This window comes from Typopeltis vanoorti, chromosome 24 (assembly GCF_054136105.1).
Source record: "Typopeltis vanoorti isolate ZY-2024b chromosome 24, IOZ_Tvanoo_1.0, whole genome shotgun sequence".
NCBI lineage: Eukaryota > Metazoa > Arthropoda > Arachnida > Uropygi > Thelyphonidae > Typopeltis > Typopeltis vanoorti.
Genome location: NC_143572.1, coordinates 61,921,614 through 61,938,592, shown reverse-complemented (window position 1 = coordinate 61,938,592; position 16,979 = coordinate 61,921,614).

Below are 16,979 nucleotides of genomic sequence, written 5' to 3'. Positions count from 1 at the left end.
AAATATTATTGATGCATTAACTTACGCCGCTGACGAGTTACAGACGTATGAATGCTTTGAGTTCTGATTGGTTTATTCAGAATTAGCCGTCAATGACTTCATTCGACAGATTTAGCAAAAGTTAGTGATTGGTGGAAGCCTGTTCGTGAAGACAAGGTACCGGCAGTTTCGCCACGGCAACCGCGGGTTACTCAACCGATTACCTCCTGTGCATAAGACCACCCCCAATTTTTGGTCTAAAAATTTTAGAAAAAAAGTATCGTCTTATACACGGAAAAATACGAGGGGCGTAGTTACCATTGAGTAATGGAATATCATTTTTTTCCCTTTTTTTCAATATAACTGATCGCGATTTTTTATTAATAAAACAGTTATTAAATGCAATGCATTCAAATATGATAAACTTCAAAAAAAAATTACTACTACTACTAATACTATTAATAGTAATAATAATAATAATAAATAAAAAATATCTTTGGGATATTTTTTTAATTCGGCACAATAATAAAATAATAGATGGCATTAAGACAGTTTTATTTATTTATCTTTTTTTCTTTTTTTTTTCTTTTTTTTTGCTGAATACCACCTGACAGATATGCACACTATATACTGCTGTTTCGATGTAAAATAACAACAACAACAAAAAAAAATAATAAATCATAATTTTCCTAAAATTTATATTGCAAGTAATATTTATTCTTATAATTTTTATATTATTAGAGAAATTATGGAAATTAAGCATAAAAAACGTATTGATAAATATTGACCATATGCAAATATTTTAACATTCTTTGCCTACCAGTTTCGCCAGCAAACTGTCTAGCTTTTTCAAGGCGTTGAAGAAAAATTATAAAAAATACTAGTAAATGCAAATTGTAAGGAACATTAAAACGTTGTAAACACTCTAGTAGCTAAGGTTGCACGTTCGCGTGACAGAGACTAAGTGGACTTATTGTTCTTAATCATTATCACGCATGCGTGTTTGTTGCAAACGCATAATGTAATTACTAGCTAGCTGTAGTTCAGATGGATTTAGAGAGAGGATCAGATTTTTCCATGAACTGTTAAGAATAGTACCCTGGTTTCTGCTGAGGTTTGTGCCAGTTTTTAACACTACTGCGGCTTCCTTGAATAAACGATGTCTATACTCGTCGTCTAAATATAGCATGGAGCTATTTTGCCACTCATCGTGTGGTTAGCGGGAAGAAATACTTCTGTCGTGGTTTAGATCACCAATGTGCTCTCTCTCTGTCTGATCTCCAAACTCCGTGAAATTTGTCCGATGTAGGCGAGACCACAGGAGCAAGAAATGTAATATACTCCTGGATATTTGTAGAATGGCACCTTGTCTTTTGGTGATCCTAAAAAATATTTGATGCTGGTGGTTGGTTTGAAGATCACTCTGATGTTGTGGGCTTTTAGTATTCTGTCTGGTCTCTACACTCCGTGAAGTTTGTCCGATGTAGGCAAGACCACAGGAGCAAGGAATGTAATATACTCCTGGATATTTGTAGAATGGCACCTTATCTTTTGGGGATCCTGAATATTCTGGCTATTTGATAAGAAATTGACTTGATGAAGGGAATCACTACAGTAGAAATGTGGTGGGAGTTTAGTTTTTCTTGTTTGGGGTTGTCACAGTATAGATATTTTTTGATGTTCGGAGGGTATCCATTTTGTGATAATGTTTTGGCTATTAGTGAGATTACAGTCTGTGTATCCTCCTCTTCTGATATAAACTTACGGAGTTTGGAGATCAGACAGAGACGTTGATGATCTAAACCAGTGCTTCCCATACTTCTGGATGTCAGGGCCCCCTTTGCAAAAATTAATATATTACACGCCCCTCCCCTCGAAAAAAAATCGTCATAGAGAGATATATTATTGTAATATTTATTGTATATATATTCAATACAAAACATACACAGCGAATATTGCAAAAATCAAATGCATATATTACATTTTTTGCCTCTTACCGTTTGGTTCTGAAGACGATGCGGGGCTGTTCTGGTAAAATATGAAATACTGTCCTTTTTTTTTAGTCTGTTTCTGATTCTTCTGATTGTTCGCGGGATTTTTTTTTTAATTTTTAATCAGCCACTTATCCATCTCAGGGTTAATTTTTTAACGTAGAATAGATCAAATAATAACACCACTTACCGATACTGGCACACCACAGACTGATAACATGAAATTAGTGAATATTACCTGAATATGGGAATCCCCATACCAGGGACATTTTTCTCTTTTGTGACTTTTCTCCCTTTACGATAATTAAGCCTAACGCGAAACAGACAGCAAAGGCTGGTCATAAAAACGTGCATATGATTGGTGCGGTATTAACAAAAGATCGCGGGTTCTACCGAAAGATAAAAGCATAGCTGACAATTGAGTTGAAATGCTAACTCTCATCAACCGAATTCCATATGTGAAACTGCCATAACATTCATTATATATATATATTGCTTAGTTTTAACACTTTTACGAATTTTAACACGTTCGGTTGAATTTTATTGCTCCCTTGGGAAATCGAACTCACACACATCTAATTAATAACAATAATTTTTAGTTAGATACTGTGTTTGCCCATGCAACATATGGTTTTGTTTCAGTCTATACAGCATGGTTTCTGTATGAGGGGACATGTGATTCATTAATTACTGCATTTTTATCCCAGTTGTCTCTAATTGCACTATTTGTTGAGAAATATATTACACAGACTCCTCATACCTTATTCACTGGCATAATAATAGTACTTGTTTTTATTGCCTCTGCAGTATAGTGTCTGTTACGGAGGGCGTGTTGTTTACCACTGCAAGCGAGTTACTATCTCCGCACATGAACTTGTTTAAGCTTTTTTCATGTGTGAAGTATATGCGAAACTTTTATTGGTAACAGAAAACTAGCTCGGATGGCAGTGATAATATAAAACGAGTTTTGATATGTATATAAAGTCAATATCAACAGTCCCTGATTATGAACGCGTGATGAAAGGGACAGGAAGATTTGGAGCTTCCCTGGAGAGCATTCGAAGTAAATACAATTAACCACTGATTTGAAATGAAACATATCAATAAGCAATATTTACTAATATTCATTAAGCGCCGAAATATGCAGGAAGCAAAGTTTGTCAACCAACGCCAATGTGTGAATTTTTCCATTAAAATATAAAAAATAACAAAAAAGAAATAATAAAAGTTAAATACGTTTCTTTTAAAATAAAAAAAAATCTACTTAGTCTTAAAACATTTTAAATTTATTTTCATTATTTCACTGCCCCCTCAACAAAACCTATGGCCCCCAAGGGGGCCGCGGCCCACAGTTTGGGAAGCGCTGATCTAAACCACAGCAGAAGTATTTCTTCCGGCTAACCACACGATAGAGTGGCAAAATAGTTTCATGCTATATCAGGATGACGACTACAGACATCGTTTATTCAAGGAAGCTGCAGTAGTGTTAAAAACTGGTGCAAACCTCAACAGAAACTAGGGTACTTTTCTGAACAGTTCGTAGAAAAACCTAATCCTCTCTCTAAATACATCTGAACTACAGCTAGCTAGTAATCACATTATGAGTTTACAACAAACACGCATGCGTGATAAAGATTAAGAACAATAAGTCCACTCAGTCTCTGTCACGTGAACGTGCAACCTTAGCTACTAGAGTGCTTACAACATTTTAACGTTCCTTTCAATTTTCATTTACTAGTATTTTTTATACTTTTCCGTCAACGTCTTGAAAAAGCCAGACAGTTTGCTGGCGAAACTGGTAGGCAAAGAGTGTTAAAATATTTGTATATGGTCAGCATTTAACAATACGTTTTTATGCTTAACTTTCAAACGGCCAAATATGTCTAATTTGAACAGAAATTATGGAAATTTTAAAGTTTTTGAGTTATGATTTTTAAAGTAATTTATTTATATAATAGAAATTATATAAAAGAGATAAGATGTGTAACGTAGATTAGATGCTAGTTAAGTTGTTAGGACGCTTCAGCAAAAAGATATAATGATGTATGTTCTTTGAGCTGTGACTTTATACGACAAAAGCTATACAAAAGAACGCCAAGATGAATGAACGATGCTGAATTAGATTACCGATATAGAAAATAGTTCTTTAAAGTCCTAAAAGTCTTTAAAGGACTGGCTTAAAGGGGAGAAGCAAGAATGCTTTTCATATTCCCCGTTATCTGTAGAGGACAGTGTAGGGATAAGGTGTTATTGAGCTAGTAAAGCTCTGATCATGGCAGGAGGGTAACAGCAATAACTGAGCCTCGATCAAAACTTCATTGGCTACAGCATTGCCAACCATTACCCTCCAAATGTATTAATCACCACATTTCATGGTCGATTCCTCTCCTGATTCCTAGTTCTTTACCATTAACCTTTAACGTTACTGACAGGATGGGTGAAGCACAAGTGCTTTTCATATTCCCCTTTATCTGTAATGAGAGTTGTTTGGGAATGGGAGGTTTGTGAGCAATTAAGATCGCCCTCTCGGGACAGTTGTGTTAGCTATGATCAGTTGAGAGAAGAATAGCCTTCAGTCTTTTGTGTTTCTAGTAATCAGCTTCATTGTAATTGACAGCTTGTACGATTAGTGGGTTTGAATGTGAACTTGACTTCACGAAAAACCTTTCTGCAAGATCACGAAGAAGGGAGGAGATATATGGAGTGCCCGTTCTCTCGGTGAATCTGTGAATTTCTGATGAACCATGGTGCATCCAGGATCATCCTAAGGCATTTATTTTGGATTCTCTGCAATTTTTCTTGAAGTGTGACTCCATGCTGGTAAGGCGTAGGTAATGACTGTACGTATTACCATCCGGTAAACTAGCAATTTATTATGTAAGTTCAATTTGCTCTTGCGGTTGACCAATGGGTAGAGCTGTGCTATTACTTTGGAAGATTTGGAGCCAATGAGACTGATGTGCTTGTTAAAAAGGAGTTTCTTATCCATTAATCCATTGGTCTCTGATTGCCATGGGATCTTACGACCAGAGAGCAGGATATCTTCTTTAATGCAGACCTTTCTCCTAGAAAACAGCATTGCTGAGCTTTTGAGGGGATTCACTTGAATCCTGCAATTGGTGAACCAGTTTGCTAGCTCATTGATACTTCCTTGAAGTCTGGTGATTGCTAGGCGATAGCTGAGCGACCTTGCTAGAATAGCGGTGTCGTTGGCATAAAGGGCAGTAGTGGGTGTTCTTGAATTGAAAGGAATATCTGCTACGTAAGTTGTGAAAAGTGAACCCTGAGGTACTCCAGGGTTCTCTTTTCACAACTCTTTGATGACACAATTCCGTTGAGTTTTACTTGCATGCATCTTTCACTAATATACGAGTATATGAGTTTCACTGATTTAATTGGGATATTGTTTTCAATTAGTTTGAAGATAACGCTTTGATGCCAGACCTTATCAAAGGCCTTGGCAACATCTAAAAATGCAGGAGCAGTGTGAAGGTGCCAGTTAAAACCATGGGTGATATGTTCTGTTAGTCGGTGACTTTGTTGTACTGTGTTGTGAGCTTTGCGAAACCTAAATTGCTAATTTGGAATTATTTTCTGTTTGCCCACGGCTGATTGTAGTCTTGATAGGATGACCTTTTCTGTTACTTTACCGAGGCAGGAAAGAAGACTGATGGGCCTGTAGCTTTGGGGAAGCTGTGGGTTATTAACAGGCTTTTTCAGAGGTATAACGACAACGATTTTTCAATCTGTGGGAAAGTACTGGAATCTTAAAATGGAATTGGTCATATTAACCAGGTGAATTATGGCTTTCCGTGGGAGTAGCTTTATTATTCTATTGGTAATGCCGTTAGGGCCAGGAGCCTTTTTGTTCTTCAGATGGGAAATAATATTGATTATTTCTGTTGGAGATGTGGGGATGATGGTTTCTGAATCATCCTTAGGCTGTCTTAATGCTTTTCTAACTTTACGATGAACTTGATAAATGAGATTGATATTTAAGTTTACATAAGATGGGCTGCATTGATTTTCCAGATTGTCAATTAGGGCTTCTACTTTTTCTTCACCTGAGTGTGCAATTCCAAAATTGGTCTTCAAAGGGAGAAGGGGTTGTCTTTTGTTACGAAGAGATTTTACAAATTTCCACATGGAGTTATCTTCTGGTTTGATTTCCATGAGTTTGGATTCCCATTTGGAATTCTTGTGTATCTGGAGGGCTTCTCGAACCGGTCTGTTTAGGTTGTTTAAGGTTGTTTTGTCCTGCGGGACTCTAGTGTTGTGATATCGCTTTCTGGCTTTGTTTTTGGCCCTAATCAGTCCATTATCTCTTCTGGGATCCAGTTGGAAGCGTGGAAGACAGTGGTTTGAGTGACTGATGCTATTGCTGTGTTGATTTGCCTAGTTAAGTTGCTTACAGCTTGGTCTATGTCTTCTTTTTTACGAATGACAGGGGGGGTTGACCGATGTGGACTGGGTGAACCTTAGAGAGCTTGTCCCGTGGTAAGAAAGAATGATGGGGAGAGATGATCTTGAAGTCCTAGCTTGAGCAGGATGGAATTATGATCTGAGTTAAGCTCTTCTAATGTCTCCAGCTGGTATTGATATTTGATGTTTCTGAGGATAACTATGTCTAATACATCAGAACTTCCTGATGGGCTGTAGTGGGTGGGCTCAGTGGGTCCAGCTACTATTGATGAGTTGAGTGACGTGTAGTTGAATAAGGTACGGCCTTTGGAGTTGACTGACGAACTGAACCAAGCTGTATGTTTGGTTCAGTTCGTCAATGCATTGTGGCTCCAATAATTTTTAATAAAAGTAGCTGTGCCGCCTCTACTAGAGTTAAGTCTGTCTGTCCTATATAGAATATAACCTCTTAGTCTTGGGTTGTTTGATGGTCTGAGGTGGGATTCACTGATCAAGATTATGTCTAGATTGTATCTCTTTGCGAATTCTTGCAGCTCAAGAATTTTATTTGTTAAGCCTTTGGCATTCCCTGCTGTTATCATGAAGGAATTCGGTTTAAATTTTTTAAGCATTATAGAGAGCTGTTAATATGGATTGGGTTTCTAGATAAAATCTCTTTCTGGAAGATGGTGAGATACTTGCTTTGCTGAATCCATGCAGCATTGTTGCAAGTGAAGAGGTTAGAGCTGATGTGAGTTTGGAGCTTGTTTGCTCTTGCGATGAAGGAGTCTGAGTTCTTACCGCTTCCGCATATGATTTGGACATGGCTGAAGGTCGAGTGCCTTCCTGTGCTGCCGAATGTGAGGTATTCTGATCTGGAGGGCGACCTGCTTGGAGGAGTGTGGTTCGTTCATGTTGATCCACGGTTTTTTGGATGGAAAAGGCATTCCTTGTAATTAGCGGGATGTGGTCCTCTACAGTTGGCACACACAGGCATGTGTGGATCTGGGCTTGCTGCAGGAGTTGGTTTTTGGTGACCTTCACCGCATTTTGGGAATCTGTAGGCAGCTCTGCACAGTTCTTGGGCGTGCTCGAACCTTTTGCATCTGTGGCACTGCCCTGCCGATGCCTTCTTCCTTAGAGGTTCGGTTGTAATTTTATGCTTACAAATGTCAGTTACTTCATAGATTTGTGTATTGGAGATGTCGATCAACACCAGCCAGTGGCATTGGTCTTTTATCTAACCTCAGCATCATACTGAATCTGATTGGGGTCAATCCTTGACTGATGAGGTCAGCTGTGATGCCCTCAGCCACTCCTCTTAAAACCACTTTTAGATTCTTCTCGCTTGCTAGTGCAAAGGTGTGGAAGGACAATTTAGAGTTGTCCAGCATTTTCTCATCGTGCGATAATCTGTGACACTGGTAGGATGAATCTTTACACCCTCGTCAGTATTTCTTGCCCAGGAGAAATTGATATTTTGTTCCCCTAGAGATCTTGAGACTGAGGTCCATTTATCTTTATCTCGAAGGATAACTGGAGGGACCTTTTCTTTTCTATCTTGGGTAACTTGATTTTCGTGAGTTGTTACACTTCCGATGTTCTGCGTCTTTTATTAGATTGTTCTTCCTGCGAATAATCGAACTGTCGGGGAATCTTTGTAGGTGTAACAGGTGTAAAGTCCCCTTCGGTGTCCACATCATCGTCTTCGGTGTCATTTACTTGAGTGAAGAGATTCTAGCAACCAGGATATTCCGTTTCAAATTTCTTTAGAATGAATTTGAGAATGTCAAGTGACATATCTTTGTTTAAATGAATGGCTAGTTCTTTAACAGCAACGTTACTGGCTTGCTGGGTGAAGAATAAAATGCCTTTTGTTTTCCCCTTTGTCTGTGTCGAGAAGCTTCATGGGGGGGGGGGGTTTGTAAGCCTTATGCTCGCACTTTGTGAACTATGGAGTTCTAGTTCTTTAATAACAACAACAACAACAACAACGTTACTGGCTTGCTGGGTGAAGCATAAAATGTTTTTTGTTTTCCCTTTTATCTGTGTCGAGAAGCTTGATGGAGGGGGGGGGTGAGTCTTATGCTCGCACTTTGTGAACTATGGAGTTAGCTCTGTTCTGCTGAGAGCAGGATTGCCTTGGGTCTTTTATGTTTGTGATAGTCATGTTCACTATAACTGGAAGCTTGTCTGATTAATGGGTTGAGATGAAAGTCTGCCTTGCTGAAGAACTTTTCCGCATGGTCATGAAGGAGAGAATGGATGTCTGGGGTTCCGGTTTCTCTGTGGATCTGCGTGTTTCTGACGAACCATGGGGCGTCGAAGATCCTCCCCAGGCATTTGTTTTGTATCCTCTGTAGTTTCAGGATGTTAGATTTGGATGTGTGACTCCATGCTGGGGATGCATATGTGATTACTGGTCGTATTACCATCTGATATAGTAGCAGCTTGTTGCGTGTATCCAATTTGCTGTTGCGGTGATCAGGGGATAGAGTTGGGCTATGGTTCTGGATGTCTTTGTGCCTATGAGCTTGATGTGGCTGTTGAAATTTAGCTTTTTGTCTAGCTGTACTCCAAGGTATTTGGTTTCTGTCTGCCATGGTATCATTTTTCCGAGGAGTTGAATGTCATCTTGGATGAAGGCTTTGCGTCTGGTGAATAGTATAGCTGAGCTTTTGATGGGGTTTGTTTCTATCCTCCAGTCCGAGAACCATTTCTCTAGCTTTGTAATGGTGTCCTGGAGACGACTGATCGCCGTGTGGGCTAGTTCTTTAGTCCTAATAAGAACTGGGCGATGGACTGAGTCCTTGATTCTTTATCCCGTCATCTGAATGAAGAAAATCTCTGTGGATGGATTGTTATTGAGCTAAAAGCTCTAGTCATGGCTGAGTAACAGCAATAGCCTAGCATCAGTTAAAACTTCATTGGCTATAGCATTGCCATCCGCTACCTTGGAAGTCCTAAAAAGGCCTCATCGTCCGGCTAGTTCTTTAAAATTCTGTTTTTTTTTGGGCTTATATTCAGAGCTTAGTTGAGAATTGAAAAGGTGTCCTTGGTGAGGGTGATAACAATTCATCGAATTTCAAGTCGGTTATACGTTGCATACAATTATAGATATTGTGTTTTAAAATTACTATTTGTGTTATGTAATTTATTCTAAATTGTATTATTTTAAACTGTTTATTTGATGCATTAAAGTGCTCAGAAAATGTTTAAGTCGAATTTTTACGGTTACAATTAGAATGTTTAAGCTTAGAATTAAAAGTTTAAACTTAGAACATAATTTCTAAAGTTTGCATTAAATATTCATATAAATTGAGTCGTTGACAAATATTTTGAGCATTAAACGTCTAACTGCATAATCATATTTCCATCTTACAAGTAGCTGTCATGCAACCCACCTATGATAGTTTGGATTTCGAAAGATCGTTTTCCCCTGAAAGACTTTTTAAAGTTAAATGTACACAAATAAGTAACTGAATGAAATTAAAAGAATTAGGAGTGTTTGAAGGTCATTTAAATTGAGTATTCTGTTTCAATGCCCGTTCTTAAAGGGTGATTTCATATATATTATAAAAATTCAAGTCTCTACTAATGCAGATTTGTGAATAAATAATAGAAACTCAAGAAACTTACATTACTGGTAATACAAACTAAAGAATTCTAGTCTCTATGAATATTTTTTGAAATGCGCAGAATACGTTGCGCACAATACAACATGAAAAAAATTTGCATTCATTCGATCATTTTTATTGGCTATAAAAATGGATTCTGGCATTTATTGGTCATACATTCTTTCAGGAAGAAATGAAGGATTAAGCTGGAGAGAGGGGTTATTTTGCTTTTCGTTCTGCCGGAGTTTCCGCTGCTCGTAATGTCACAAATTCCAATCATAAACACAATTCAACATTTCAATGAACTGTTGAATGGTGTTTATGTTTATTCTCATAATTCTTTGTAAAAACAACGGCAGATTTAAAAACATAAAATTATATCCGGATTTTTATTTGAAGACGTAACGTCTATAAACTAAAGTCACCGGGTCATGAAAGATGGGTCAACAGTTGTTAAGAAATCATTTGTTTCATGGAAGTGTCGCTTGTATGGTATGCGGAACAGATAGTAGAGCAACGAATTCTAACGCTAACACCCTTTAGTACGTGTATGCATCATGCTGTGAGCAAAGCATTGTGGGAATATTTACTAGTCCTCTGCTAACATCGCTGTAATGAATTACAATGCAGCCTAATTAAGTTTCTCTTTACAATGAAGCTATTTTACTTATCATTTCGGGTGCCAATTTATATTTATAATCGATTCTATGCAACTTGTGCTGGTTTGTTTAACTAGACTATTCATTTGTTAATAAGTGTTGAATTAAAAATCTGTGACGTATTATAAAGAAGGGAAGATATATTTACAATAATGTGGTATAATAAAGAAAGTAATAATATTTGTAGAAAAATTAAGCATTTTAAAACTTATTTCTTATGTTTATAAATATTTTACATAAATATTAGAAATAATATTGACTTTTGAATAGTTTAAAATATATTTAAATAGTGTAATACACCATTTCATTTTTTATATACAAAAAGTAGGTAAATATGCAGCCATAAAAATGCTAGAAAGTGTAGAATTTAAATTTATGTTTTTCTCGCTGAAACATTTTTCAGAATACATTGTAGGTATTAAAGGTATTTTGTTAGTGAAAATTAAAATGTTCGTTCATTTGAAAAACATCTAATTGTGTGATTTATGTGATTTATGATTTATATATATATATATATATATGATTATATGTGCTTCAACTCGGTTGTTGTGATACATTTAAAAAAAAGTATATATATATATATATATATATATATATCCTTATCCTTATAAGGACTGGCTTAAAGGGGCGAAGCAAGAATGCTTTTCATCTTCCCCGTTATCTGTAGAGGACAGTGTAGGATTAGGTGTTATTGAGCTAATAAAGCTCTGATCATGGCAGTAGGGTAACAGCAATAGCCGAGCCTCAGTTAGAACTTCATTGGCTACAGCATTGCCATCCATTACCCTCCAAGGGTATTAATCACCGCATCTCTCCATCCAACCTTTCATATATATATTTATTTATTTATTTATATAAATCATACAATTAGATGTTTTACAAATGAACGAACATTTTAATTTTCATTAACAAAATACCTTTAATACTTACTAGGTATTCTGAAAAATATTTCAGCGAGAAAAACATAAATTTAAATTCTACACTTTCCATGAAAGCATTTTTATAGTCCTTATAAGGACTGGCTTAAAGGGGCGAAGCAAGAATGCTTTTCATCTTCCCCGTTATCTGTAGAGGACAGTGTAGGAATAAGGTGTTATTGAGCTATCAAAGTTAAAGCTCTAATCATGGCAGGAGGGTAACAGCAATAGCCGAGCCTCAGTTAAAACTTCATTGGCTACAGCATTGCCATCCATTACCCTCCAAGGATGTTGGATTGAATGAATCAATCACCGACTATGTAAGTAAAGGTGAAATCTCAAAAATACGGACGATCTCTAGGCCACTCCATAGTGGGCGAAAGACCGTTCTAATCTCAGCGTTGGTTCCACTCAGCGACGGGCTCCCCGACCACTGAGCAGAACCGCTCATATTCCGAGGAAAATAATTCACCGGCAAGTACCCCTCAGCGGGCCGTGCCGGAGAACACCTTCCCCGGAGACTCAAAGTGCTCCCTTAGGGCAAATCCTAAGAGAGCGAACTCATTTACCCAGGATAACAGCAACAGCCGAACCTCAGTTAAACTTCATTGGTTCAGCATTGCCATCCGTTACCCTATATGGGCATCTCATATAAAATCAATCGACTATGTAAGTAAAGGTTCAATCTCAAAAATATCGGACGATCTCTAGGCCACTCATTCGTGGGCGAAAGACCGTGCAAATCTCAGCGTTGGTTCTACTCAGTGAAACTCGATTACCGAGCAGAACCGCTCAAATTCCGAGGAAAATAATTCACCGACAAAGCCCCTCAGCGGGCCGTGCCGGAGAACACCTTCCCCGGAGACTCAAAGTGCTCCCTTAAGGCAAAAACCTTAAGAGAGCGAACTCAAAAACTCATCGCCCAAGTGGGTAACAGCAACAGCCAAACCTCAGTTAAACTTCATTGGTACAGCTTTGCGTTGCTATCCATCACCCACAAGGGCATTAATGAACCAATCGACCGCATCTCACGGTCGATTGATTGTTTCCAAAGCATTTTTATAGTCCTTATAGTCCTTATATAGTCCTCATAAGGACTGGCTTAAGGGGCGAAGCAAGAATGCTTTTCATATTCCCCGTTATCTGTAGCGGACAGTGTAGGGATAAGGTTTATGAGCTATTATTAAAGCTCTGATCATGGCCGGAGGGTAACAACAATAGCCGAGCCTCAGTTAGAGCTTCATTAGCTACAGCATTGCTATCCATTACCCTCCAAGGGTATTAGGTATTGTCCAGCTTTTTTATGGCTGCATATTTAGCTAACCTGCTTTTTGTATATAAAAAATGAAATGGTGTATTGCACTATTTAAATGTATTTTAAACTATTCAAAAGTCAATATTATTTCTAATTTTTATGTAAAATATTTATAAACATAAGAAATACGTTTTAAAATGCTTAATTTTTCTACAATATTATTAGTTTCTTTATTATACCACATTATTGTAAATATATCTTCTTAGTATGAGAATGGAAGACCCTTAAGATCAAAGTCCTTTTTAGGACTTCCAGAGTAACGAATGGCAATGCTGTAGCCAATGAGGTTTTAACTGAAGCTCGGCTATTGCCGTTACTCAGCCATGACTAGAGCGTTTAGCTCAATAATATCCCATCCACACAGATTTTCTTCATTCAGATGACGGGATAAAAAGTCAATGACTCAGTCTATCTTCCAGTTCTTTTAAGAACCTTGGTATTTAGGGTCTAGCTACTCACTGAGGAGACATAAAAAAAGGTTGAAACAGTTCTGGGTAGTGACCCCACTCATAATGTATTTCAGTATACATCTTCTGGTGAAACGTGCTTTACATTATGGGAAATACTAAGAATAGTGATCAGAGCTTTACCCACCTTTACAATGAGTTGCCCCCTGGTGTTGTACCATCTTTAGACTTGAACTATGTTTCAGGCGCAAACTTAACTGTTTGCTTACTTGGGATTAGGAGTTAAATAACGAAGCTTATAAAATTACTTGGTAACCGTAATATATATATATATATATGTGTGTGTGTGTGTGTGTGATTTGCATATATATATAGTAAATTTTTATATTTTTATACAGTATGTTTTATGCGAGGTTCATATAATTACAGATTACTATATATATATATATATGTAAATCACACACACACACACACACACACACACAAATATATATATATATATATATATATATATATATATATATATATATATATATATATATATATATATATATATATATATATATATATATATATATTTAGAGTTGTCCTGGTGTTGTACCATCTTTAGACTTGAACTATGTTTCAGGCGCAAACTTAACGGTTTGCTTACTTGGGATTAGGAGTTAAATAACCAAGCTTATAAAATTAATTGGTAACCCTAATATATATATATATATGTGTGTGTGTGTGTGTGTGTGTGTGTGTGTGTGTGTGTGTGTGTGTGTGTGTGTGTGTGTGTGTGTGTGTGTGATTTGCATATATATATATAGTAAATTTTTATATTTTTATACAGTATGTTTTATGGGAGGTTCATATAATTACAGAATACTATGTGTGTGTGTGTGTATGGTGATCAGCTTTTACTCGGTTGTTGTACATTTGAAAAAAATATATTTAATGAAAACCGAGATAACATATAAAGATTTTAATGATGAATACTACTAGTTTCGGCATATAGTAGCCTTCTTCAGGTATTTATAAAGGAAAAGAATACTAATAAACATTGAATTATCTAAACAAACTGGAAATTACAGGTACAAATTGCCTCACATAATCGATACATAAAAACGTTGATACATAAACGATACATAACAACGTTTTTATGTATCGATTTTGTGAGGCAATTTGTACCTGTAATTTCAGTTTGTTTAGATAATTCAATGTTTATTAGTATTCTTTTCCTTTATAAATACCTGAAGAAGGCTACTATATGCCGAAACTAGTAGTATTCATCATTAAAATCTTTATGTGTTATCTCGGTTTTCTAGTCATTAAATCTATTTTTTTCATATATATATATATATATAGTATGTTTTATGCGAGGTTAATATAATTACAGAATATTATATATAGGCTTATGTAATATGTATATATATTTCTATAGTACATTTCATACAGTGTATTACAGAATATATCTCATCTTTTTTTGTGTTAGATTCAATGGTATATCACGGCCAAACTGTATTTCAGTTCATGAGGAATAAAATCAACTCGTTCTACATTCTTTATACCTCATTAATGATATTTTATTTTTTGTTGTAAAATCTTTCGATCTTCAACACAACTACACAGAAATTTCGCCCCTCTTCATGATTATCTCTCTGACCCTTTAGCGGATGTTACGGCATCCTGCACCAGTTAATTTATTGGAAAGCGTCGTTTTTCCTTCCGGGTTGAGAAGACTGGAAAAGCGACCAGGTTACACTTTCTGCTAATCTGTGGAGCAGCACAAATTACTGTGCAATTTTGTTGGAATTCTCTGCTCTTCCCCTGTGGGTTTCACTCGTGAACTATTGCATTCTACCGTGTTGTATGTCGTTGTTTGCTTTCTGGGTTTCCATTCCTTCTATCTTTGGGTGGCTTCGTTCTTGTTGCCACTACTGTCATACTTTGCGTGTTGTAATATACGACTGTAGACGCCGTATGATCTTCATGCACTGTCTCTAAGGTGAGGTCACTCGGTGAAACGTCTAAGGAAATAGGAAGTCTTAGCTGGAGCTATTAAAAAAAAAAAAAAGGATTTAAAAAAAGTGCTCGGATATCCAAGCAGTCACCGGAACAAAGATAATTCTACGCGTTCTCGGATTTTTTTGAAAATCATTACTATAGTGTTAAGGAAGAAAAAAAAACTGTTACAGAGCATAGATAAGAATGATGCGAATAAATAACACTCGCAATGTAGTTAAAAATGGGATAGTAAATAAAGGATGAGAGGGGATTAAGATAGAGAGAATATATAAAAATGGCAATTGAATTAATTTATTTTTTATTTATTCGTATGGCGGTTTCCCTTTTTCCTCCCTCCGTCCCTTAGAACGGGCTGAGTCCTCCTAATTAGAGATTTAGTATGTATTTTATGACTGTAGATCCGTGTGTGTGTGTGTGTGTGTTAAGGCTGGTTTGCCTGTTCTGAGGGACGAAAAATTTGAGTTTCCGGGTGAAAATAAAATCCTTACCAACGTATGAGACTGGCTAACTCACCTTTAGTTCAAAGAGACCAGATAAAGGTTCCTCACGTCACTGAGGGGAATCGAACCCAGGTTTTTCCGACCAAAGGGCTTCGTCTATAACGACTGAGCAACGGAGGCTCTATATTTTGTGACGTTGGCAGATAGGAGAGAAAGAGTATTGAATATATATTAAAAAAATTATAAAAATTCCAAAAATAGCCAAAAAATACCGAGAAATTAATTTGCCTGAAATTTCTTAGTAACTAATTGGCTTCCGAGCCTCCATAGCTCAGCTGGTATCGACAGAGATCTTTGATTGACCTTGGTTCGAATCTATGACGAGAAGAACGTTGATCATGGTTTTTCCGTCAAAGGTGAGTTAGCTGATCTCATACGAAGATGGAAGTTTTTTTTTTTTACTTCTGGAAACTCGCATGGGACCGGTTCGCCTGGAAACAGACGAACCAGTCCCCATGAACATGCATATATGCAGACACAGATACTTCTAGACAAGGAAGGCAATGGAAAACTACCTTGTTATATTAATAATTCCCTAGTAAAATAGCATTGCTACCCCACTAACACGCAGTGGACGGCAGTCATCATTTTAATTATTAAAAATAAATTTTCCTCTTTAATTCGAAATCCTGACTCGAGAAACCAATTTTTTCGAGCCATTTCAAGTCTCCAGTAAGCAGGTAGATCGTGTTCCATCGGGAGACGAACTTCATCTCCCGCCTGAAAACTTTCACAAACATCGATGCCCACGGAGGGATTGGAGAACGTGCATGTTATGCAATCCAGGTAAAATTGCAGTCACCCACCCACTTTCTCAGCTTCTGGTTCACCACTTATTAGGAGTATTTACTAAGCATATAGATATAGATATAGTGATTAGCGTACTTGCTCTCCAGCCAGCAGGCTGCGGGTTCAAATCACTCCTTGGGCATGCATGTTTATGAAAGTCTTTAGGTGGGAGATGAATTTCTTCTCCCGTTAGAAGACGATCTGCTTGCTTACTGGAGACTTGTAATGGTTCAAAAAAAGTTCCATCTCTTTAAGTGAGAGATGGATTTCATTACAATACTGGAGACGTAGAATGCTTCAAAAAAAAAGTTCCATCTCTTTAAGTGAGAGATGGATTTCATTACAATAGGATGTCATGTTTATTTGACATCCAACAATCTTTTAACTAAGTCAA